General features: G+C 39.9%; 1 long non-coding RNA gene across 1 annotated transcript in view; it reads right to left on the bottom strand.

Moving 5' to 3' along the window:
• LOC128853286 (uncharacterized) overlaps positions 1 to 18,803 on the bottom strand; it is an 88,986-nt gene extending 70,183 nt beyond the window's left edge. The window contains exons 1-3 of the long non-coding RNA XR_008451726.1: positions 18,591 to 18,803; positions 2,107 to 2,162; positions 964 to 1,031 (exon numbers count right to left, since the gene is read on the bottom strand). This is a non-coding gene — a long non-coding RNA (uncharacterized LOC128853286). The remainder of the gene's footprint in view (positions 1 to 963; positions 1,032 to 2,106; positions 2,163 to 18,590) is intronic.
• Positions 18,804 to 24,005: the final 5,202 nt, after the last annotated feature.

Raw genomic sequence — 24,005 nt, 5'->3', positions numbered from 1 at the left:
AATCTAGACCTGGTACTAGCTGTTACCACAGAGCAAAGGGCTATCCCAGCTGCTCCAATATGAGCCTCTCTGATTTCCCACTGATAGGCTCTCTACCCACAGCCCTTCTTCTAATGAAAACTTTCATTTCAACTATGTTTTGCTTTTAGGCTTCTGAACACATAGCTGAGTTTTCATACTTACTTAGGCTTACATCACAGCAAACCAGCTACTTTCTCGTAGCTGCCCACATGCAGGTACATTCCCATCCCTCAGGTTTCATAATGTCATTTTGCTGATTTAAATGTGAATTTATACCACTGCCAACAAGATCAGAATTTATTTGGATATTACAGCTTTCCATCTTTACTGCTAACCACTAAGAAATTCTATTTACAGGATTTCACCAGAGTAACTGTCAAAGAATTATGGAAAAAACATCCATCAAACATCTTGGGGATTTAGACATAAGCAGAAATCAACAAAGGATTCATTTGTGAATGTGAAGATATGAAACATGCCAAACCTAAAGATGCTCTTTAATTTGCATGTTAGCGAACTGAAAGGAAACATTACACCATAATGCTGATGAGAAGATGAGTGGGAGCCACAATAACTAAAGAAGGTTTGTGCTATCAACCACCCTATTTTCTACAGCAGCATTCCTTCAGACATTCTAATCAAAACAGACAAAGCCCTTCAAGAGTGTAAAGACATATTTTAGATAATTCAGAATGAATGAACCCCGGTACTGTGCATTTCAGGCACACTTATGCAGTACCTTCGGCATATTTGCAGGTACTTCCCCCCAAGGCAATTCCACTGCTCTCAGGCCAACTGCAACAATCACTGCTTGTATCCATGACAGAGAGAAAGATCAACTGATTGACTGATTGATTGATTCAATCAATCTGAGCATTGCAAGTGGTGTTACGCAACAGAATGGCACAAGAAGTTTCCATCAACAGAGTTGTCTGCTCCTACCTCTGCAGCTGCTGGTTCTTCAGTCTCTTCTCTTCAGTTATGGCCTTTACTTCTTGATCTCCCTCCTGCTGTTTCACAACACATGTTAGTGAATGATCCTAGGTTACCAAATGATTCAGCCTACTCTATATATTAAATATGGATGAGAATTAAATAATTATTCTATCAGTCTTTCTGTCAATTGCAAATTTAAACAGCAATAACTCACATTCATTACCAGATGACTGAAGAGCAATCTAGACACCATTCCCCAGCAGCGACTCCTCTCAGACAACAACCTCTACGTACCTACTCTGGAGGATGGAATTCCATCTCAAATGTGTGACATATAGAGTATTCAAATTTGTAGGAAATAATTATTTGAAAGGGCTGCCCACAAAGCAATGAGACCTTCCTTAAGTTCCACACGCAGCTTGCCAGCAATACAGGCAGGATCCCAGACTCAGGTGCTTCTGCACTGCAAGATGCACTGGGCATCTCATCTCCTAGAAACAAGCAGTTAAGCCAGAGCCGACTTACATCAAGATAAATCTGGCAGATTTTACAAGTGATGTGGGTAATTAGCAAGCCAGAGGTTAAACAATCACACTACTCTGGTACTTTATTCCGAGCTTGAATGCCCTTGATAGAAATCAGTGAGATATCTACTCCAAACATTTTTGTTTCTGTACACAATGTGGCTGCTACAATTCAAAACAGACAATTTAGTGGGTGGATCTGTAATTAAATTATTATGGCTCATATCTAATTAAAACAGATTTCAAGGCACATTTCAAGCTGTGGTTGGATGTCAGCTTTAAGTTGCCTCACACAGCTTGGCAAGCAATCACGCTGAAGGAGGGCAGAGGGAAACACCATCCAAGACTAAGAAAAGGAGGCTCTTAAAATAAAAATGTTTTGGAATGACTGGCTTTCATTCTGAACCCAGCATTTCATTATTGGCATGATTCCCACACCATAGATCTCTCAAACAGGCCTTTACATTCACAGAAAGAAATAAGTCACAACGGAAAACGCAAGACCATGGTTGTATCTGGGTTCTATACACAGTGAAACAAAATGCAGCCTTCATGCTTTATGGGAAAACAGGAGGTCTTGGTACAAGACAAACCATTTCAATGCTTTGAAATGAGACAGACTTACCTCATGGAAGGTAAGTGAATATGTCTACTTGCTCTCCACCACGCTGTCCCACAGCTCTAAAAGAGAAAACCCAATTACTTAAATTTAAAATCAAAATTCTACACTCCATTGACATTTTGGGTCAAGCAGTACATTAAGACTTTGAATCAAAGAGTACTGTGAGGTTTTAGGCTAAGGAGTAACTCGTCTAAAAGGCAGTGGGTTATTTATATTGCCACAAAAGACACATTCAAATTGTAATAGTATTCAAAAGTCTAGTGTCAATATAATTCCTGTTCAAACAACCCTTTAACTCTTTTGCCCTTACCAATACATTACCCCAAAACGTTGATTACTTTCCTATTGACCCAAGCTTTTGAAACCATCAGGGGAAAAGGTAGGGCCCGACTCAACAAACAAGTACTAACCTACAAGAATTTTGAATTTGGCCTTGTTTCAGAAACTTCCAAGTATAACATGATGTCACGCGTTTATATAAAAGGCAACATGGCCATTCCCTCTCTAAACAACGCAAAACACTTGATAAATCCAGTTACAAATACATGAACTTTGCTACATTAAACCTTACAATGCTGTTGCTGCCTTTAAAAGAGTCTTAGGATATTCTGTTCATTTCGCATACTAAAGTGTGAGATGGTTAATTCATTCATCAATTTTTGTCTGCTCTGTAGACCCTTATTATAAATTTGCTGGCTTGAATATTTGTGTTGCATCATTCTAAGTCTACTTACCTCTGAGTTATATATTTCATTGCCTGCTAGATCTAAAAATTACTCATTTTTGCAAACAGTGGAACACAGAAAAACATTTACACAGAACACATACCGTACTAACATACGCACAGCCATATATACAATTAATGCAAGTTAGATAAATGTACCTGGCTAGTAATACACCATAATAGCTACAACAATAAAAACCACACGTGAAGACAGCTTTACTGCAACGTTATTGCTCCAATTCCTCCACCTTCATTTTTGTGCTGTCTGTCATGGCATCTTATTGCTTGGAGCAAATGTTGTACTCCAAGAATAAAATCGTTGTCACCAGAAAGGGAATATTTCAGTCACTTCAGAATTAGTGGTTACTTCAAATTCACTTTACTATCGAGTTAAAATGATGTCAGCTAATGCTTTGTAGCTCTGAATGCAGAGCGTACGTTATCACCTACCTGATAGCTTCAGATGTGCTATGTACACACACAGAGATTTATAGGGCTTCAATTGTGTGAAATGCCTTTTGTATTAAGAGTGTTTTCAAGCCAAACTCAAAAAGAATGTTATCAAGCCACATTAACGTGGAGCCTGACAGATGCTCCTTCTACAGCAGTAAGCTGCCAGGGAAGTGAAATTTTTCCGGACGAGCGCTGTGTCTCTTCTGCACTGCGTGGTGTGTGTGACAGGCCATGTGATACAGCTGTCACAGACTGTACCATGATGGGATATACACAAGTGGATGAACACAAGGCTGCTCCAGCACAGAAGAACTGGAGGGCAACCAGCCTGCCCCCTCCCGCAAGCGGATTTATCTACTGTGACCATCTGTAGCATCAGGAGGAGAGAAGAAATCTTTCTCACAACATTCTTCTCCAGCAGCAGAGACAATGTCCAAAGGGCAAGCAGAGACAGCGCCCCTGAGCTCACTGGACCCAATTTTTGACCATTAAGATTATATAGTCTTTCAAAACAGTTGTTCTTCATTTAAATTAATTTTTCTATATACAACTGTAAAACTAGCAAAGGCAAAACTATTTGTTAAGCTGAACACACACCTTCTTCTTGGCTTTGAGTTCAGACAAATCATCCAAGAAACAACAGGAGTTTCATGACCACCTTTTACAACCTATATAGAAGGGGATTGAAACAACAAAATTTAAAAATGTTACTAAATTTTTTTTCTTTTATTTTCAGTCATTCAATCAAGTGGGATTTTATTTCTACATAAAATTTAACACTAAATAAATGGATATATTTTCAGAAGACGTCAAGGTGCCGAATCCACCACGGGACTAAACTCATGAGAGAAACAAGCAGGAACTGAAATAGCAGTTCTAGCCACTTTGGGACCTCCTCGCCAGCACACCCATCCTGCTCATTAATTACTTCACCTCCCTCCCTTTTCTGTACTTTTCCTTATGTACTTAAATACATTTTAAATGTAATTGCATAAAAAAAAAATTGCTTGGTTCATCCAGGAACTAATAAGTCCATGTAACTGCTATTACAAAACTCAAATCAAAAGCACTTAATACTGCTATTGCAAAGTAATTAAGCCAGTAAAACTATCGGCGACTTGAAGTGCTCTTTCATTAGTAAAGAGAATGCAATTATTTTTCTGCCACCTTCTCTTATTCTATCAGTCTGACATGCAGGAACAGCCATACTAAGCAGGCTGACTGCCCACAAGGCTCCCTGTCTCTCAAAGCACATCTACGTACCCAGCTGTCTCCAGTGAAATCCTCCTTCACGCGCAACTGAACGACTGATGGTCAACCCATTGCTTCCCACCGTCAAGACTTAACACCCAGCTGTTGAGCTTAAACATCTCCTGCCAGCTAAACCGAGCAGCCCTTCACCGAGTCTTAAATTCCAAATGGAGGGAACAAAGGGAGCATGCATAACATGAGGTATTTAGGGGGAAAACTCATACAGCATTTTTAGCTTCCTTTGGTTTTATTAAGGACCTGATATCTTCACAGCAACAAGAAAAAACGTGTTGCTGAAATAGAGCTGCTCACAGTGGTGACACACTCGCATAATCCCAAGAGTTCTTTCTGAAACCACGTGCTGCTATAATGTTGTATATCACGCTCTAAGCTTCTCTTTTTTAACCTGATTCTGAATATATCATGACAACAGTGTGTAAAAATATAATTTTGTAACTTCTAGATGTATTTCACGTTCTTGCCTCATCACAATCGTGTATCAATTGGCACTGCTATTTGTATTGATAACCTTCACAGAACATCAAGGCCCTACACAAAGTGACATGAATAATTCACTAAGCCACCTAAGTGCTCCTGTGGCACTGAGGTGAGCAAGTCTGAACCTAGTCTAAGGGGTCTCTAAACAAACAGATGAGCTGCCTTTTAAATTATTCAAAAAGCTGAAATCTGCCCACTCACAAGCCTTCCCAGAGCATGTTCAGCCACTGCAGCCAGCCCGGCTCAGGATTGGACTCCAAGACATAAGTGGGAAGTAGTTTGGTGAAAGCTTACAACTGGGCAGGGCTGGCCGGGACAGCTCTTCTTATCCTTCACCGCTCACTGCTGCAGCTGGAAACACAGACCCACAGGGCGCACAAATGTCTTTTCTCAAATCCAAAGCCGGCAGCCCATTTCCAACAGTCATCCCAGGTTTAACATGGCCTCGTTCATCTATCAGGCAATCTGGCAGAAAGGGCCGGCTGATGCTGGGAATTCCAGGGGTGTCAGCATGGGGAGGAGCAGCCAGGGGCGAGCACACAGCCAGAACAGGCAGGTGCCAAACCAAAACTCAATGATGGAACAACTCAAACCAAAATATTTGTTGGCGTATGAGACTGGCAGGCAACCAGCTACAGAAAGCTTTGATTTAACACAGTCAAAGAAGTTTTGTTCTAAGGAAAACAATGATTGCATAGTATTCCCACCTACCCTCAGATAACTGCAAGGCACAGCTGGACTTAGCAAAGTATCGAACAAGAGAGACTCATTTAAACCTAACTCACAAATGGCAGCACTGCACGGGAACAGCAGCCGTGTGGCCACCGCACCGTGCTTGGACACCTACACAGGAAAGGAGCTGCAATTTTTTAAGTTTTTTTTTTTTTTTTCTCATAAATGACTTGTGGCAAGCGAAGGAAAAATACCTGACATACTGGTTGTTAAAGAGAATTCAACTCTAATGACAGGCTTCTGACCGACAAGGATGAAATTACACTACAATTAAGGATATTAATTGAAGAAAAATTGACCAATGGCTTAGCTACAGATTTGCTCCAGCAAGCAGAAGCAGAACTTAAATGAAGATGGAAACACAAGTTAATGTATTTTTCATTAAAAAAAGCAGACAGAGTAATTCTCCTTGATTTACAATTGCAGAGAACTTCTCAGAGCAATTTGCAATGCCAGCAACCCCAGAACCCTGTAAACAAGACTTCTTTCTGCTGAACTCCAATACTATTTATTCACCTGTTATGAAGTCATATTTTAAATATTCCCATCCTTCACTATAATAAATACTTAGAGTTCTACTGCTGTTACCTGGATCACTATTATTTTCCTCTGACAAAACCCAGAATGCTTCATAACTTCATGAGCCTATAATTAGGATAAGAGCTTGGTTTGTATTTTTCTTCCCCTCTCCTCCTTTTTTTGATAACAACAGAAGTTAACACAGAATGCTATTGCCCTGTAACACGTGTGAACAACAGGTAACAGCTCGGATGAGCCATCACGTAGACTAGGACTAGTCTGTAACTGGGACAGCCACAGAGATGGAGACAGCCCAGGATGAAACCCCTTGTGTCATTTTTGACATTTAGAAATGTCATGCATAGCACCTTCTGAATCAAGGGCTTATATCGCCAGTACCAGGGTTGCTGGAAGTCTTAGAAGAGGTATACAGCAGTGCAGGACAGAAATCCAAGTAACGAGATTAGACAGTGAAATCCATTTGAGATTAATTGGTGAGTAATCAACCTGACGAAGTTTATGATCCTTGAACTAAGAGAAATACAAAGGTACAATGTCAACAATAAAGCCGTAACAGATGATCCGAGTACCTTTCTCCGAGGAAAACAAAATCCTTTTTTCTTTGGCTGGAGGCAAAGGCAGCATCAGACAATTTCGAAAGCGACAAGTGCACTTTCTCTTGAATGGTTCCAAAGCATTCAATTAAATAATGCCTTTGCTCTTTGAGTAACCTTTAGTAATTGTCGGGAGAAAAAACTATTTGTGATGCTTTTTTGACTCAAGTGAAATACGTATCAAAATTTATATTGAGATGTTTAAGCAATAATAGGAACATCTTGCATATGAAAGCGTGTTTACTCGCAAATGTATAGAAACTATATTTAAAGTAACATTAGAGAAGAAGAACAAGTCATGGAAAAATCATAATGGAAGATCCCCCCCATAATTCCCTATTCTATTAAAAAAACCAAAACCAAAACCGAGAACCACCACAATATCACCTGAAAAGTATTAGATTTAAAATCCACAGAATTAGAAACTGATCTATACTAATATGAATATGAAGCAAAGCTTAAGTAGGGCTCTAGGGTCAAAGTTACAATTTCCAATACAGGCATTAAATTCTCCCTAATCTGGATACATTCTGATTTAGGAAATCTCCTGTTACCTTGGTTTTAATTTCATAGGCTTTGTTTCAACTAAATATTAAGCATTCTGGGACTTTAAAAATTATTAACCCCTGAAATACAGTGGAGGACTAAGACAAGCTGTCAATGTTCCTCTACATTCAAGAATGGCAGAAAAGGTGCTGTAATCCTTGAATTCAGAGTCTTGCTGTCTTGGAACTATTCAGGATCTGCCTCACACCAGCACACTTATTTTCTTGTAATTACTAGACTGGGTCAAAAAAAATTCAAAGTCATAAAGAGCAATAAGAAATTACAAAGTACAAGCTTCCTACATGTGGCTATAAAAATCACACCTGCATTTCCCTTGCCCATCACTGACCAGAGAACCTCTCTGAGGCTTTTTATGAGCTGATGCAGGACCTGGAGAGGGTCTTTTCAAGCACTTCAGAGGGAGACTTGGGCATCTGTCCCATTATTATTCTGACAGTCACAGGAACTACCGATTTATTTTTACCTAATGTCCTCATTTCCCTCTCCAAATTACAATTTGTCTGAACAAAACACCAGAACTCACCAAGCCGATAGGCAATTCTTTAGGATCATTATTGCCTTCAATTGTTTGTACGGTTCAGATTTTTCTCAATGTTCCCCAACCAATTTCTCCTCCTATCCGTGCTTTGTCGCAGTGGGAGCTGCACTCAGTTCTTTTAAATCACTTTGTGACTTCATTGCCATCTTATTTGGCCTCCACCTGATCTGTGCTAAAGCTACTATGTTTATAGTTTGATTATGTCTGCAAAAAGGAACTGGCTTTCTATAATTGTTACTGAAGACTTCAATACTGAAAGTACTGATGACCACCCTCCTGTACAGAAAAACAGATCTCCCTCACAGCATAAGACGGGGAACACTTGGAGAATTATTTCTTTCCATTTTTCTCTTCCCTCACTGGCTACAAGAAAATGGATTGCATTTGCAAACTTTTCAGCAGTACTCTTCTTTTTGCTTTTAAAGTCCAAGCACCGAACTGGGTTTTCCTCTGACGAATTCCAGACACGATTTCAACTCTGTGTTACAACAGGCGCCTTCAGCTATATTGTTCAAACTGTTTGAAATCAAGTTAAACAGCAAGAAGAACAGTTACATTGGAATCAGGGTAGGTTAAAAACACAGAGAACAAATACGCTATGCGAGTAGCAATACTAGCTGTGCGTGCTGAGAGACTTTAGCATGCGTATTTATAATAAGGATTTACTGTGAAACTGTCAGTGCATCTTAACAGTAAAGAAATTCAAACTGAATACTGAAAGAGACAAAGATTGCTTGAATTCAGCTAAACGTGTGCTTCTATCTGACACAAAAGCAAACCAAAGGAAAAAAAGGTTTTAATTTCAGTGGATGATACAATTTTATGACAGAGGGAAATAAATTTTCATCGAGTATGACTGACATGTCTGGAAACTGCGTTAGCTTTGTTTCCAATCATCACGTCAAAACAGATTTCGGTGTTTCCATTCAGATCAGCACCATAATCAAAAGACTAGAAAAGACCTCCTTCCCACTACACCATTTTGAAGTCATCTCTTCATTTTATATTAGAAGTCCCCTCTGATCACGAAACCTATAATATCTAATTAAAGACATTTCTTCCAAAAGACAGGGCTAACTTTCTTCATCATCTTTATAGTATTTCAGGTGTGACAAAATAACTTCTCTTTTGAAATACTATATTTTCTGACAAATATTCATTATTTTAAAAATTCCATGCTCTCTCAAAACACCATGCAGTTTTTTAATTGACATTACCCACAGAAAGTTATTGCCAACTCTGTGGAAACACTGCTTGCTATATCCATGCTGAAATTTGAGCAGCATTTACTGAGAAAGATGCACGAAGGTCATAAGGATGATTTGATACTAACGTCATGGTTTCACAGGTTGTCAAGCTATCATGAAAATTCCCTGTGGAGGTTCACAAACAGGTCCAACCAGACAAGAGTTACTCTCCTCTCACATGCACCAGGAAAACAGCCTTCCTTACACCCTCTTCTTGTCATTGCTTAGAGAGACAGTACCTAAGACACTTCAGCACATTGGTTTATTCTTTACTTTTAGTAAATGCTGTTTTGCTCAGAGATGCTGCCACAGAGAAAACCAGCAGATTTAGAAGCAAAGTGAGGCAGCTCAGTCTCAGCCTGGGGATGGCTAATCTCAGCAAAGGAGGAAGGGCAGCAGCAGGGAGTCGTGGGGTTTTTTTTATACTGAAAGAGAACAATGCATCTGCTAGAGTCACAGCACAGCATGCTGGCCTGTAACCTCCTGTCTCAAACTTTGGAAATGATTTGATGTAAGCACACACAGTTCATGAGCTGCTCAGAAGTTTCACCCCTCGGTTCTGAGGCTTCTGATTTTTCTGGCTGACCATTCATTTATATTGATGTAAGCCAACCATCCAGTTCAAAGGTTTAAGTATTAGTACCAGATTTATGGCTTCTTCAAAACATCTTCAATGATCTATCATCTAAACTACAATAAGAAATTGATATTTTAATCCATTCTCTTGGGGTTTAACTGACCTTTCTGAAAATGACTGCAGTGATTCAGCAGCAATGACTTGAGATCATCTTGGCTGGTCACCCTCTTGCACGCTCCTGATCACTTACAGTATCAAAATCACAGTAAATACATTTTTCTGCCTCAAAGCCATTTATTAGAAGAAATTATCTTCTGGGACCCAAAGCATAAAGCCAGAGGACAGAGGGAGAGTGATTGCTCATTCACTTTAGGACGGATTGGTGCTAAATATTCACACCTAATTAGCTCATATAATTACTGCTTAATTTCCAAATATTAAGGATGTTTAAATTTAATGTCATTTACTTAAAAAGAACAAGAGCAAGTGGAAGAACTGTGACCTTTTGTAGCATCAACTGGATTTGCATGGATGCAGTTTCTACCAGGACACTGCCACTTTCATGAGAGATGCCTTTACACCGGCAGGTGTCAGGACCACTGTTTGCCAGAGACACAGTCTTGACATTCAGATGTCTACATTCCCATTTAATAGATCAAATTATCATCTGATGGACCAACATGGCAATCTGCAGGTCCAAATCCCTCACCTGCCAATACAATTTATCGCCCCCGTTTGAAAAGCAGGCCTCTGTGCACTTTCTCTTAAATAATACATCAATCTCAATCCTTTGCTTACCGTAAGCAAATGACTTCAGCGATTACTGCCTGGGCAATAGAATTGCTCTGTTCATAGAGTTTGAGGATGCGTGGTGGTGCATTTCCAATGGTTTCCAGGTTGGCTCCTGTGACACAAATGGTACTAATGTTTTGTTACATGGTCGGACTGTTCACAGACAAAACTTCCAAGCATAAGGATGGGAAATGCATGGGGCAGATCAACAGCAGCTCTATCAAAGTACGGCAGCTCCAAAAAAGCTTGCAGAGTTTATGAAGCCCCGTGGTACTGTCTTACTGTATTAGAATGTCCCAAACTTAAGCAATCTCAAGTGGCTGGATTATTTATGAGCAGAACACAAGTGCAGTCAGGTATAAAAGCCCTTACTGGGTAAAAAAATTCACAGGCAACCCGTTTGCTATCACAGAGAGCAATAAAGCAGCCCCTTTAGTACAAATATTTATAGGTAGAATCAAGCTATAAGGTACTGGTGGATGGTGATCATGGTTTCAAAGAGCTTTCACCTTACCAGCTGCTCAGCAACAGCAGCTCAAGCCAACTCTTCAGTTCTTATCTGGAAGAATTAAGTCAAAAACTGGTTTTAAGGCTGAGACAGTGTGTGCATTTCGTCAGCTGTAGAGCTCTGTATAGGCATAGAGAAAATCAGACTACAAGATGTGAAAAACACTCATATGAAGATAATTGATGATGATGAACATATGATTAATGTGAAAGATAACTAGGGAACTGCATTTTTTTAAGTATTTCCCCATACCCAATTACCACTCAAGCCTCAGAAGTCAAACACAGAAGTGTAAAATAAATATTATCTAGCATTTCCACATGCTACTAATTCAATCCATTTAACCATCAGAAGGATTTTTGAACTACACTGCTACTGCATCCGTGTGTGTGTATATATATATATATATACACATATATATATAACACCACAGTAAACAGAAAACATCTGATACACCCTTGAACCACTGGAATGCTGAGAAATGTCCTCAAAGCTGCTCTCCACAAGCACTGAATGAGTTTGTTCTGAATCACTTACTTTTTTTCCTTAAGAACCTGAGGACCTAGTGGGACTACTGAAGACATGAGACCATGTGCACCTGCAGCAGAGTACTTTACCTTGCATCAAGATTTAGCCTAGAGTAAAGGTAGTTCAACAATCAAGGATACCAAAAGAGAGTGAAAAGACCATATTGCCTGTGCTTCATTGACCTGCTCTAAGCATGAACTGAATGGAGCTGGGAATAAAACCCCAAGTTGGTAGAAATGCAGAAACTTAAAATAAATATTTCACAAAATACAACGACTTCTAATTTCTGATTTGAATTAGAGATGATGAGGTTATCAAGCTCACTTCTGTAACAGCAGTACTTTGAGCAAACTGGTAGTAGCCTGAATATAAAAAATGCAATTGCAATCTAACAGAGCAAAAGCTCAAAATGCTGCAGGAGAGAGCTCCTCCAGTTGCACAGCATTCTGGAATGCAAGAGCTACTATCAACACAGGTCATCACTAAAATCAGCCATTTCTATCAGTTCTCCTCTGCTTGCTGTGAAAAATAATGATCTGTTGATCTTGGTTTGTCATTCAAACTGTGCAGCTACTAAGTCGGCATCTGTCTCTTTGTTGGATCTTCTTCTGTGATGTTTACCAACTGTCAAAACAAAACAGAAGCAAAAATACAGGAACAAAACTTGTAGAAATACTTTTAAAGAGACATTTGTGTTAAAGCCCTGACAACAATGGCATCAGAGTGAAAAAAATAACTTGTCCACATTAATATCATGACCATGTATATATCCACATATATTAGACGCACAAGGTCAAGAGAATCCTATCACATCAGTAGGACATCATTGCAAATTTCCAAAACCATATAACAAGATATGGAGAGCAAGAAATGATCCATAATGTCTTCCGTTTGTGAGCGGTTGGATTTGGCAGTATAGGTTAGAGCAGGGACAGCCCCTGTACCAGGCCCGTGCAGCTGGACCTTCAGGCCCACAGACTTTACTCATTTTCAAGGACCACTGCCAGGCCGCTGGTGCCTGGAGCTCACTGCAGCTCTCCCACCAACTCTTCTTTGTAATCCAATTGCAATTCAAGATGTTCCCATCAGAAAACAGTCATCAAAAAGCGTCTCTATTCCCTGTAGCAAAGTAGCTCCAGAAAATGAAAAATTATCTGTGATAAAGCTGCACAGCATCACCCTTTCAAGTGGCCTTTCACTACAAAGGCCCTCAGTTCACTGAGGTAACTGGGGAAGATTCAAACAGGAGAAGAACAGTTAATCAGAAAGAATCAACTTGAACGTGGTGTTAAAGGACCCCCTGCTAGTCCTAGTCCTTTTCTGCACCAAAACTTGGCTCAATTTCCAATTACGAAGAACATCCTTGGAAATATCTTCTCATTTAACACTTCCAACAACATTCAAAACTTAAGAGTTAGGCACACAACCAAATACCCAATGTATGTGCACAACTACCCAACTGCATAAGAAAAACAGATAACTGACTGACTAGTGTCAAGGTCATAATTTGTCTCACGGACAAGTGATGTGCAGTTTACATATTCAAGCGCATTCCTCACCAAAGAGTTTGAATAAACAGCAAAACAGCATAAAAGAATGTACTGTAAAGACAATTCTCTCATTATAAACACTACAATTGCACCCGGAAACACGAGTCAGCTGCATGGCTAACAAAGGTGCAAGAAAAAACAGCCCTGCCTAAAGTCAGGGGAAGCCTACAACGCTAACCCTGAAAGCCCTGGCACTCATGCCTGACTGGAGGCAGAAACTTCTCCCAGCACATGGCACTGGAGTCATGCTTAAGCTTTTGCAAGATCAGGAAAAAACGGGCAAAAGAATAAACAGCTGAAGACAGCAGAAGATAACAGTGAGACAGACCTACTCCATAAAACATGCAAGTTAAGCCAAAGAAAGATGGTATCACTTCAGTTATTTTCACCTGGAAATATTTTATTTTCAGTAACACAGCATTCTTTTGTTCAAGTATTTTAACGTTACATCCCAGAAGATTTACAAGAGCTCCTTCCAGCTCTCCAGTGTTGGACAGACATTCCATGTGTTTAGCTAACTTTTGCTCATCTTCCCCCGCAGAGTGACGGTGGGCAGGAGGAAGCCTGTCTGGAAAACTGACATGTTTTGAACAGAGATAGGAGAGTTTTGAGAGACACAGATTCGGGGAAAGTTTAAAAAAGCTGCAAGATGTGCCTGCAAGTGATTTAAATATGGATTTTTCCCCAGTTTTCTGCCATGTGGCTAGACTATCTCTATTAGTGCATTAACAAGTTTTACACGGTGCAGCTGGAGAATAGAAGGAGCCGGAGCCAGCCCCTTCTGCCTCACAGAAAATACTCTGTCTTTTCTCCATACCGGCACCAGGGACTTCAACAAAGCGGAGCTGAGGCTGGCACTGCCGTGAATCAGCCTTCTGTGCCCAGCTGCCTCGCCAGCTTCAGGGATGCACCCTCCGACACATTCAGACATTCACTCAGCTGCCAACTGCTCCACATCAGCGAGGAGAAATTAAAAAAAAAAAAGTGAAGGGAAGCTTTTATGCTCTTTGCAGTTTAGCCAGTGCCCAGAAAAAGGCAGACGGGGCTCCCAAAGCATGGCCCCTGGGTACAGGGCAGTGATGAACAGCTCAGGAAGCTCTTCAACAGCCCAGGCGGGCACAGAGTGACTTCTGCCAAGACTATTCCTACCAATCTTCCAGTTTAAAGTATCTTGCCTTTATGCAAAAATCCTAATTATTGAAGGGTTCTTGATTAGGCCATGTTTTATCGTCAAAATCATTCTAAAGGCACAGACCACTTATCTAGTATGAATTTTGAGTTATTGTGAGAAAATTAAATTAGTCACTTGATGAGTACTTTTATCCTCATCTTTCCAGTAGGACTCTTGCAAGATATATCTGACACCCCTCCCCCTTCCCAATCTCCATCACATCCCGGAGGGAGATAAGGAGGTGCATAAAGAATGTGCTCATTGATCAGAAAGAGGGTGGAATCGTTAACAAGGTTCAGATGGCAGGAGGCACACGCAGGGCCCTAGAGCGCTCTCCACGGAAAGCCTGAAGGAAAACGTTCCTTAAATGCATCAAAAGCAGTCTGCTATGCCTTGTAATTTGGCTCCCTAGAAAGATATTTCCATACTAGGCAGGAAAGTTTCAGTCATAAAGGTGAAAGAGCAGAAAGAGATTAATTACCCAGCTGAAAGAAAGCTGACACCGAAGTTTGCCAGCACTAAACTCACCCTTACTGTTATACTTTGCCACTACAATAAATAAGATTTAGTTAGATAGAAACATCACCTCTGCAAGTTTGTTTTTTTCTTTCTATATAATCCAAAATCAGATTCCAGCCTGGATATTTTCTTTCAAAGACACTGCATCTTTAAGGGCTCCAGGCTCTTATTTAGGCAAATACAAATGATGGAGGAGTTCAGCCCGCTCCTCACCTATCCTTGTGAAACACACATTGTCTTCTGAATTTCCAAAAGGATATGGCAACATACCTATGTAGATCTGATGAAAGATCATTTTGCTAATTATGAACTTTAAGGGAAGCATTTTTAGGTGCTCAACTGATGGAGAGTGGTTCCTTTACATTCTCTCCACACCGCAGTGGGAAGGACAATCCCTTTCCAACCACAGCTGGAGGTGCCCACATTGTTACTCACCTGCTTTCCACAGAGGAGCACTTATTTCACTTGATTCTACAACACAGATCACTGTCAGGACATGAGATTATCCCCCAGACTGATGAAGCCCATTGTTTCAAAGTTGCACCTGACATGTGAACTGCAGGTATGAACACCCACTATTGCAATGGAAACCCTTCTCCGGAGAATGATACATAAGCAATGCTGCACACATAAGAAAAGAATTGGTGTACACTTGTTGACAGGGCGCTAGATAGCAGGCAATCAATTTACCCACTCATTATTTGCAGATTAATGAGCGTATTTTACAGGAATCCTAATGATAGTGCCCAGGAGCTTCAGATAACAATTCAGTAGCCTTAAACAAGAGTTAAGGCTAGTGGCTTATAAATTACTAAATAACCAAGCCCACCACTCACTGATAGCCTAGTATTACTTCTTGAAACATTCAATTTGTTCCTCTTTACTGTATAAATGGGTTTGAGGCACTCCAGCTCACCTTATCCTTTTTATTTCATCTGGCCATCTGTGGTCAGGTGTTGGAGCAGCAAGCCTGCTTTCGAGGGTAGTTAGCAGTTAATGAAAGGGAAAAGGAGACCATCATCAATCACTTTGAAATTGACTCCTTTTGTTTAGAGAGGGAAACAGAAGAGTTAGCAGCAATGGGCAACACCAGGGAGGAAGCGCAAGAGACTGATTCCATCTCTGCCAGACAACCTCTAGGCTTGCCAGCAGCCGGATTAACAAGCAACATGGTACACATTAACACCTGCTTAGTTTAGTTTAGGAGAAGAGCACATCAATCATTTCACTACTAGTACTACTCTATCCTGAGTTCAGAAAAAAATATAACCAACCTTTTTGCTATTGTTCTCTACATTTAGAGAATGAAGTTCATGGCTCAACATATGTAAAAAGCAGCTAGAAATATTACAGCCCTGAGAAAGACCTGACAACTCAAAACACTCTGAAGGACACAGAAGGATTTTTTTGTTTTAAAAAAAAAAAAGACAGATATGCCACCTAAATATGATTATGGCTGCTAAAACTCAGGACATCTCTAAAAGCTGTTTAAAAAGCCTATACAGTAATAATGCAAAACAAATACATGTACAAACACTTATATAAGCAATATTTACAAGCACTGCCATGCTTGTCAGAAGATGAATTTCCATGCTCCAGTCCCATAATACTGGTAACAAAAGATTACACGTCATTCTCGGAAGGAAAGAATTAGTTCCTACCGACTCCAACAGTTGCTGATCCCAGAAATCACCATTTGTGATCCTGCATAACAAACTCAGAGTCTACAGCTTCTGGGTAACTGCCAGGAGGCAAACGATCTCAGAAGGTTTTGTCATCATTCCCTTGATAACAGAAGCTAATTTTTTTTGGTTTTCCCCCGAAACATACTCTACCCCCTTTTCCAGTGTGGGCAGATGAGATGCAGTGTTGCCCACCATCAAGATCCTTGCAGAGGAGGTTGCAGAAGAAAACTGTTTCTTGGCATTTATCCTTTATCTCCTGCCCACTTCAAGGCCTCTGCTCCCATTCCACAAAATGCCCCTTCGCACTTGCTTACAAACTATCCAAAAGCTTTCTGGAAGTCAAAAAGCCTGGCATACAGCTCTTGCTTTCTTCTCTTATCTTACGGGCACTGAAAATAGTTTTACCTCTTAATAATGGATAAAACTTGAAGTTAAACCACAACCAATTGCTCTGAACGAAACAGCTCTATTAGGAACATCTTCACTGTTAAGCTTTTAGATATATCAAATAATGCTATGAACATTTTGGTTTAGCTACCACAACAACCTTTAATTTCAGGGCTAGCTAATTTTTTTCTTCCTTAACAATTAAGCAATCATTTTGCCCACTGCCAGCACACCCATTCTTGAAATCTCTTTGTTAGTACACTGAGAAACCAAACCCACACTGCTGGCATCACAATGGAAGTGAGGATTTTTCTGGTAAAGTGTCTGGAGAAGCATTATCTGAAGGGATAATGTGACTAAATAAGACATTTTCCAGATTATTTATCATAAATTTATGATAGTCTTTAAACTCACCTGCAAAAATGGCATATGCATGATTTGTACATTATGAAGTCAACTTATCATTGGATATTAGTACTTGTCTATCTCTCTAACAAATGAGTAGCCTCAGGAAATCAGTGGGATTTTTCACCAGCTTAGAATTAAGCTTCTCTGTAACTACCTTGACGAATCAGATCTAATGTTTCCTCGCTTGAATAGAGAGACTGCAGGACGCATATGAAACAGACTGAACCAGGAAAAAAAAAGTCTGTTTTATCAACGCCTCAAGCAGGTTTATTTACTACATTACATATCATTCCTTTAATGTACAGAGTTAGTGCAACAGGGTGCTGGCCCTGACTGGAATTCTGAGAAGTTACAGCTCCAAGGAAATAAGAAAAGCTGGTTTAAAGAAAAAGAAAAAAAAAGCCACCAACAAAAAACACACTAAGGAGGGAAAAAAAAAGAAGGTCTATTTCTAAGCCTTTACTATGTTAGCAAGAAAGTTAATAAACCTGCCAACAAAACTGGCAACCACACACAAACCCTGATTTGCTATTAATGGAACAGAAAATATTAACTTTTCTACAGAATGTTTAAAAGCTCAACAACAGTCTCTGATACAGTTACATATTTGCTACATAATTAGGTTAGAAAGCCCTGGAGGAAGGTCTTTCTTTTGTGCCATATTCTATTATGTTCTTACAATAGTCTGCTATAGATTTTTCAGCCACATTTAACTCCCTAAGACTTTTTCCAAAGGTTATTCAGAAATAGCTACTTCCACATATACAAAACCAAGGAGACCCACCAGATAGTGGGTTCACAATAGTGACCCCAATCACTGCACACAGGAGAGCTTTTAAGGCTGTGCAATGGGAAATAATGGCAGCTGAGAGATGGGCAGCTAACGCACCTGCGGAGGAAGGCTGATGGGTGCCCAAAGACACAAGGGAGAGGGCCCAGAGCCCCTAGGTTGGTCTCAGAATTTAAGGACAAAAGCAGTTACAAAGAACCCATGTCAACAGGCTTGTGCACAGGCCTCTGTACATGCTGATAAATGTGTGACCTTTTTTCCATATACGTGCATTTTCAACGGTTCGGAGTGTTACTACTTTAAGGCCTTAAAAACATTATCACAGGTGACTCAAGCACCCTAGATAAAAGGAGCAGTGGTTTTCTTCAGCATCAGCCTATAAGGAGTCTCCTTGCAATAGTAAATTATACATTCCCAATAAAAACTCACCGTTCCTCCTGAGTCAATGCAGCGCACAGTTCATTGGGCCCCGAGGTTTTCATTTTTCTGACATCCTTCTGAGAACACACCCCTCCTGCCACCTGCGCACCTGGGAGGGCAGCCAACCACATCCTCTCCCAACTGCCTGGCCGGGCGTACTTCTGGTGCTGGGATTTCCCATGCTTCAGGCACAGCATCTCCAAATAAACCAGAGGGGTGAACCAAATAAACCAGAGGAGCTAGAGAAAGTAAAAATGAGAGAATGTACTAAAAGTAGTCACAAGTAGGGTGAGAAGGGGCAAAATAAACTCACATAGCTATTACTCTGTGCTCTGGTTTTCACAGAGGCAAAGCATGGCAGCTAAATAATTTCAACCATTAATCTCAGGCCTCCATATAAAGCAGTCAGGTTTTGTCATTGGCTTTTGTTCCACACTGAACTTTCAATTTGTTGAAGTGCCAATCTTGGTGGCTTTGTTGGAAACCAATGAGGTGAGATTATTCGAGCAATTCTGAACAGGAATTATTTTCTGCATTTGAGAAACCTGCAAACAAAATAATAATAATAAAAGATAACCCTTTTTACTGTTCACTAAAACCAAGCTTTAAATACGAGAGACACAGGTCGTCCCTGAGACGTGCAGAACATGCATGCAAGTCTTGTTTTTCAAAATTTTAAAGTCATTGAAGAAGTAAATACTGTGGGGTATTTTCTTGGTTTTATTTTGCTGAAGTTTTTCTTGCTTCATCAGAATTGGCCATCTTGATGCTGTAATTTTCAGAACACATGAGAAATTTGCATAGAACTACCTTGCAGCTTTGTACCTCGATCTACGAAGTTGCTGGCAAATATCTTTGTTTATAAAGCATACAAACTGAGACGTGTTAATGGAAATTAAGAACAGACTAAGCTTCCTAACTACTGCATTACTTTTTGCCTACTTTTTTACACCGACTGCTTAAGAGGACAGGGGGGAGATGCTATGGTGACCAGTGACAGTAAAAGAAGAAATACATGTCCTTATTGGGAAGGGATTGTGTTTCCACACAGTACAGACTTGGGGAATTTACTTAACAAAGAGTAGGGTACATTTGCTTTGATCCAGCAAAGGAAGTAAAAAAACTCCAGATTAGGTAACTGCACTAAGGACAAACAACCAGACCATGCCCTGAACCTTCCACTGCAAGAAGCGAGTAACCTAGACTCCCAGTCTCTGAAACAGCCTGGCCTGGCACAGCATAGCTCAAAATAGTCCTGAGATGAACAAAGTCATGCACCACTGCACTCCTTTGAATTATAGGAAACTTCTTAAGACTTAACTTGCTGAAAGAAACACAGACAGCAATATTTCTATGCAGGTATGCTAGATAGATACGCTGGGTAGCTAGAGCAAAGTCCTGCACACTTCAGTATATTTGCATGTTTTAGACAGGCAAGACAGTGCTGTGTTCTGGCCTTCCTTGCAAAGAAATTAAACACTGGCAAGTTCAGCTCAAGATCTCATTCACACAAGCATTTTCTCAAAATTGCTTGGCCAACACAGTATAGACAGTGTTTGCAATTACTATTCACTTACTCTCCAGTTAAACTGGGAATCAAGCTCTCTCTTTAGCTCACACGTGCTATTGAGTTCCTTTGGGAGGAGGATCATCTATTTGTGAAGTGTGTTGGGTGAGGAAAGAGAGAAAACCAGAAGCTGCTGAGCACTCAAACGAGCACAGTGCACCTTAGTTCCAAAGTGGATTTGCCCATCAGCCCCACGGTTTGGCTGAAAATGTTACCACTGCTCTGCCAGCTCCACGGGAACTCTGGGATGTAACCTATAAACAGAAGCTTATCTACTGGTAATTGTATTTGTGCTTCTTTTCAAGTTAGTGGCCAAGGTCAGAGAGTTTTTTTATCCATGAGATTTTGGTTTTCCTTCTCATAAAAGCAAGGTCCAACAAATGTTTTTCCAGCATTCTGATTCAAGTACCTGCAAGGCACACAGCAGAGAATAGAAATTCTTCTAATTAGAGACCATTTCTCAAAAAATTTAGCCCTTGCTGCTGTCTTGCTCAAGGTCACATGCTAAGTGGCAAGTGAACAAACAGATCTGCTAACTTTCAACAGAGAGAATTAAAATCCAATTTAACTTCAGTATCAACCCTGGTATTTCACATCGTCAAAACAATTCTCTGTTTTAAAGCAACAGTAGACTGTGAGTGAGGCAGCAAAAGAAAACTGGCAATGAAATGATACCTTGTAATGAGTCTTTTTTTTCCTTAAAGTTAGACTGTTTTCTAAGAAATAGGTAGACCAATAATATTAATTAAGCAACCAGTTCTAAATGCAGTATTTGTGGTTCTGCTGGATTAGTAGCTTGGAGTTTAAGTTAATAACTGAATGAGGGTTTACCTTAAGCACGTTCTTTCTATTAAACATCCAGTGCCCAAAATATCTTAAAGACACAGGGGCAAACAGGTAGAACAGTATCAGTATTTACGTAATTTTATATCTTGCAGTTACTTTTTGATAAAAATAATCATCCAGTATATTTACTTAAGGATCATTAAGAAATTATTCATAGAAATAACTAACATTTTACATCGAAATACAATTGCCAATAGTGCTTTATTGCTCAGTACTGAATGTATATTTTTTTCTGTTTAATTCCTATCCCATTTTTCTCAGTGCATCATTCATCATGAAATAATCAGGACAATACCACTAAATTGTAGATCATTGTGATGTTCTATTTGAACAGTTCATCTAACGTTTTAACGTGCACTTTAAACCTATACTGAAAAGAAAGTACAGCAGCAGCTGGGAAGTACCAGCTATGGTGAAGGATTTCAGCACAGCAGGAAAAAACAGTATGAACACAACTGGCAGGTCTTAGACATGGAATAAAATCTATATTTTTATTTTAAATTATCTTGGAATTGAAATAAAATCCACTTTTGTCTTAGATACCAATTTAATTGATATTACAGTCCTGTGTGCTCAGTCTTTAATGTACACTAAATTACTGCTAGACTAATCATATAGTCATCAAGGATTTGCCTCTGATTTACACTTAAGCTCAAACACAGGAATTGCAAGGAAGGGCTGCACAAGTCTTGCTACAAAGATAAAAGAATATTTTTTTCTGCTGCACAGCCCAACCAACAAAAAAAAAAATAGAAGAAATACTGGTGTCACACCTAAAAATAACCAGTATTCCCCCTGGTGAACCACAGAGGGAAACAGATTCCAAACAAATGAAAGATGTTATTTAGGTCAAAACAAAAATATTTTGTACTTCATTACATCTCATTCATTTGTTCTCTTATTTGGAAGGTTTACAATTTAAGATTGAATCTGTGATATAAGACTTCAATGACTCACAAACGTTCCAGTCAGTCTGAATCCAATTGTTAAAGAAAGGTGGAAGAGACTGACACAGCGTAGACACTGCCCTTACCCTTCCATATCAGCGTATCACCTAGTGAATGCTGGTTATTTGTAGGATCTGGGCTAAGGCACTGTGCTACAACAGAACACATGAAGCAAAGGTGTATGAACACGTGCTGCTCTGCAAGCACCACTGCCTTCTCAAACACAGGAGCAAGAACAGCCTGGGGGACCTTTAAATACACAGACTTTCCTGACCCTCTAACGCCAGCTTCCTTCGTTAAGCTCAGTGTTCAAATGAACACATGAGATTGCAGGAAGGCTCATGAAATAACTTCCAAATTTAGGGGAATTGAAAAGTAGTTTTAAGCCACTTTCTCAACTGTGGCCCTCATCCAAGGGCCTCTTCTGTAGCTCACTGATATCTGAATCTTACCATCAACTCCTGCTGACTTCAGACCAGACCTTGAACATCTCTGAATATAATGCTCTTTGAAAGATTGTTCTGCTGTGCCTACCAGAATTGAAATTATTCCGGTTATCACTTAAAAAATATTGTTCCTGTAACTTCCTTTGACAGATGAAAATTGGGGACATTATAAAAAGGTCGGTAAGCTACTACAGACGGTATTTCAGAGAACACGTGTCCTTCTGCCAAGATACACACTACCCAAATTGCAGGAGTCTAAAGCTCACAGAAGTTTAACAATCGACAAGCCGTGATTGACACAGCTCTGCTCCTAGTGCGAAATGTCCTATTTAAAGCCTTGCCGGGATGCGCTGGCTCGGCAGAAGGACTGCAGCAGTGTTACCGTTTGTCTCCGATGTGGATGCAGAGAGTCCCTGCTCTCATTTTCTGCACTGTCATCGCTAACCACATGCCACATAGACATTTTGACATGGCCTTATTTCTCTGAACTGAGAAACGTTATTTTTGGTGTGCTATTTAGTCTCAGAGAGTTACTTGATGTCCTTTGCTATTCCTTTTGTCCTAGGCTTTCATGCCATTGCAGCTTTGTTAAGGGGAAGTCCATCCCATCCTTAACACCAGGCATAAAAACTTTGCTTTGGGGGATGCTCAACAGCAGATAAATAAATAGAAGAACAACAGAATTTGATGCAGACAAAGGGAAGAAAGCAGCGCTCTCCAATTCCTTGGAATGGCAACTGTATGTAGATCAAACCTTCTGTTTTGGCAGCTGGTCACAGGTATCAGAAGGGAATTTGATTCCCTTCTCTTTTCCATTAAGATCAACACCAAAGCCTGATGTCTACTCAACGAAGTTATGGGAAGATTTTACTTCTCGGTAGTGAGATGGCTTTCTTTACTAAACCATTCATAGGAGGACTATTCAAAATAATCCCTTTCACAAAAATGGGAAAATGAGAAAGACATTTTCTAATTTTAATAAACGAGGGAGGGGGAAGCATGTTAAAACAGATATGCACATGAGTCAAAATGGTTTGGTTCTGCTTCCATGATCTTCCATGATCTGCTTCCAAAACATCAACATTATAGTTAGCTTTAACCTTGAACAAGAGGTCCCCTTCAGACTAGAAAAGTTAAAGTAGGTGAAAATAATACATTTGAGAATTCTTTATATGCATCAACCTTTGACTTAAACAGAGCCAGACACTTCCTACAGCACTCAAAGGATTTTGATGACCTATTTTGTTTCAACAACGGGGCGGGGGGGAAGAGGAATATTTCCACCCAAGTGGAATATTTTCAACAGAACCAGGCACTTGCTTCTGAAAAACTCCACATCCTATATTGACCTTCTTATTCCTCATTCACTGTGCAGGAGGCAGCAGCAGCATGCATGCGCACACTGTGTGCCCAGCACAAGATGAAAGTGATTCATTACTCTGAATGCTTAGGCAACAGATGCCAAAAAATCTTTTACAATCTGATGAGAGATAAACTAAGGCTGCAGTGTTGAATACCTTCAAAGAGATCTGAAGGACTGTATTTTAAAGCATTATATTGTTTTTAATGCAGAAAGAGCACCGCATTTTTAAAACTATATTGAAGGAGATTATTGGGT

This window comes from Cuculus canorus, chromosome 11 (genome assembly GCF_017976375.1).
Source record: "Cuculus canorus isolate bCucCan1 chromosome 11, bCucCan1.pri, whole genome shotgun sequence".
NCBI classification, from domain to species: domain Eukaryota; kingdom Metazoa; phylum Chordata; class Aves; order Cuculiformes; family Cuculidae; genus Cuculus; species Cuculus canorus.
The sequence above is the reverse complement of the archived record's forward strand: the minus strand, read 5'-3'. Positions and strand labels throughout refer to the sequence as shown.